General features: G+C 37.0%; 1 protein-coding gene across 1 annotated transcript in view; it reads right to left on the reverse strand.

The window, feature by feature from the left end:
* The window catches only part of LOC107698610 (NACHT, LRR and PYD domains-containing protein 3-like), a 45,398-nt gene that overhangs the window by 1,295 nt on the left and 40,680 nt on the right, over positions 1-3,423 (reverse strand). The window lies entirely within an intron of this gene.

Consider the following 3,423-nt stretch of genomic DNA (forward strand, 5'->3'; position numbering starts at 1 on the left):
AATAATAGCGATATCTATGGACTTTTAAGATAAGCAGTTAAACTAGCTAGCTATTTTTATTGGAGTTTTATTCAATTTTTATATCCAAATGTTAGTGAAACGAATAAAAATAAAAAACTTTTAGATATCAGTCCGCATATGTGATGGACATTGGTTATGATAATCTTTGGAATCTACTTTGAAGGCATCTTGAGTAAAACTGCTTCATATTTAACTAAGCATATGCAAAACGCTTGAACTGGAAGCGACGAGACCCGGTTAACAGAATACGGAAGTCTGTTGCTCATAACCCCTATTATTGGCACCCTTTAATTCAATACTTTTTGAAAACTCCCTTTGCCAATATGACAGCTCTGAATCTCTCCTATAATACCTGATGATTTTGGAGAACACCTGACCAGAGATCAGAGACCATTCCTTCATCCAGTTTCACTCCAGACCTTTCAGTTTCCCACGTCCATGTTCATTCACTCCCCACACTCATTTTCTACAGGGTTCAGGTCAGGGAACTGGAATGGTCATGGCAGAACATTCATTTTTGTTTTCAATTGTTTTACTTCAATGAAAGGTTAGGTTTGTGTGAATTTTTTAAATAAAAGATCAAAAGGATTAATGATGCAGATTTATTTTCACAGGCTTCTTTGTTCATACAAGGGTGCCAGTAAATTAATTTGCTTTAAAATGAAATGATACTCTAAATAAGAAAATAAAACTGGCAGAAGGTAGCAGTAAATATTTTTATGAGTCATTGATTTATTTGATTTGTTCAAACAGATAATTCATTCAGGAATGACGTAAATGACTCTCTTTATGAATAAGCCTTTGAATCATTGGTTCACCCGATTCGTTCAAAACATTGATTTAGAAACTAAACACTGCTGTGTTGCTCGGAGATGCACAACAGTTCTGCTGTGGCTTTAGAAGTAATATTTTCATTGGCAAAACTGAGCAAAACCAGATAATATTGTGTTTAAAATATAATACAATACTGTATTAACTTCTTATTTACTGAACTGTTGTATAAAATCACATTTGCAGTTGTGCTATTCGGGACAAAAATAGCACTTGTGCACTTGCTCTCCCTGCTTGTGTGATATCGCTTATCATATGATATGATATAAATATATAAGACAAAAACTCATACAGGGGCATTTTTTACAACAATATTGCATTTTATGGCATAACTGCATTAATGGAGTTGTTGCCCTGCATCATATTTGTCAACAGTATGAAATATAAGATGACAAACAGGTCTGAAGCGGGGCCAGTATATTTACTGTTAAAATATTTTAATTGCGTTATTTTCCATAACTATTTAAGTTAACATGTTAAACTGACAGCCTTAATATATATATATAGATATATATTGGAAGTCAAAATTAGAGAACAATTTATGAACACTTGATTTTTTCAGAAATCATGTAATCTTCACCGTTCAAATTTTGAAGGAATTTTATTTGAGGCTATACCATACTAGTAGAACAGTGTTTTACAAAATAGCCAAGGCACCTCACTCAAAAACCCTTTATTTTTCGAAAACAAAAATCTAAATTAACACAGTGATCAAAATTAGAGAACAGCAGTGATTGTAGCATAAAGAAAGATAACTACAATTTCTGAAGGTTACCGCAGTCAGAAATTAGTAGGAAGTGCACAGGCTCTTGATTTGAATGACTTCAGCATATCTGCGTAGGGAACACATACTGGTAAAAAAATGTATAACCTGAATGCACGGTAAGTCGCTTTGGATAAAAGCGTCTGCTAAATGCATAAATTATTATTATTATAATTATTATTAATTAATTATCTGCGGCCACAGATCATCACTAATTTCTCACACTGCTCTGCTGTTATCTTGGTCCACTCTTCTTCCACTCTCTTCCACAGTTTGGTGACTGTAGTGGGTTTCTTAGCCATAACTTTGTCACCAAAGATTTTCCAGAGACTTCAGTTGGGTTTAGATCAGGACTCTGGGCTGGCTATTTCACTATTTCAATTTTTTCAGCTTCAAGGAACTGCTTTACCTGTTTTGCAGTGTGAAGGGAGCATTGTCCTGCATAAAAATTTCTGGCTGATTGGGCGATGAACGTAGGGAAAGAACCGCATGTTGAAAACATTAGCATTCACTCTGCCATGTAGCTGTATAAGAGGCTAAACTCCTGCTGCCCAAAACATTCCCCAAACCATGACTCTTCCTCCTCCACCTTTCACTGACTCTCATCACTAAAGTTAACTTGGACCAGTTCTCCTCTCTCCACACAACATGCTCCTCAGCAAAGGTGAGCCTATCTTTTTGATTCTTTCTGCTGATAAGAGGCTTGGTCACTGCAGAGTGGGCGTTCAGTCCGAATTCCCTTAAACCTCCTCTTTGCCTTCATCTGGACAACATGCTGTCGGAGGGTTTCAGTCATTTTAGAACGGCTCACCATCTTGCAATCTCAGTGAAAATGAAAGGAATGCTGCCAGTTAAATAGGGTTTGTCATATAATTAAAGAAATTAGCACCAGGTGCCAGATTAACACCAATAATTTGGAGGTATCTGTAAGTGTTCTCTCATTTTGATCAGTGTTCTAATTCAAATATTTCATTTAGGTTTTTTATACTGTGCTTCAGAATACATTTAACTCATGAAATATGCTTAAAAAAACTGTGCTTTCACTCCTGTTAGGATAACTTAAAACAGGACTAAGCAGTGACTTTCAAATTTAGGAAGTTGTAGGTTGTTCTCTAATTTTGATCTCCACTGTATGCCTGTAATGTGGTGTTTTGGGGGTTGTTTCATGTTCATGTTTTCCATGTTTTTTATTTTGTAATTGTTTCATGGTCCCTGTTTGTGTCATGCTTCCCTTGCCCTCATGTATTCATGCCATTGGTTCCCCTGTTCATTGTGTCATCGGTGAGTCTAGTCTGTTCATGCCACGTCGAGTCTGTTCATGTCCAGTCTGTTCATGCTAAGTCAAGTCAAGTCAAGTCTGTGTTTCTTGTTTGCATTATTGTTTGGATGTTTGGATATCACCTGTAAATAAAACTGCACTTGGGTTCTCACTACGCTCGCCTTCAGTGGATGATTCATTACAATACCACTCTATATGAGGTGTAATAGTGGACTTCAATTATACTTTCTTAAAGGACATTTTCCGTTATGGTTTGGACAAAAATATATCAAGTTTAATGCCATGCAATACCCCTCAATGGACTCTTAAAAAATACATTGACTTTGCTTTATTGCTGGCTAATTCACCATTCACTGTGGGTGTCATGGAGGAGGAACATGACACTTCCCCAAAGCCTGCCCATATCATGTCTGCCAAGCCAAAGCCTGTTCACGTCATGCCTGCTACTCCAGGGTCTGTTCACGTCATGCCTGCCAAGCCACAGCCTGCTCACGTCATGTCTGCTACGCCAAAGCCTGCTAACGTCACA

The sequence above is a fragment of the Sinocyclocheilus anshuiensis genome, unplaced genomic scaffold, assembly GCF_001515605.1.
Source record: "Sinocyclocheilus anshuiensis isolate Anshui unplaced genomic scaffold, SAMN03320099.WGS_v1.1 scaffold254, whole genome shotgun sequence".
In the NCBI taxonomy this organism is placed as follows: Eukaryota; Metazoa; Chordata; class Actinopteri; order Cypriniformes; family Cyprinidae; genus Sinocyclocheilus; species Sinocyclocheilus anshuiensis.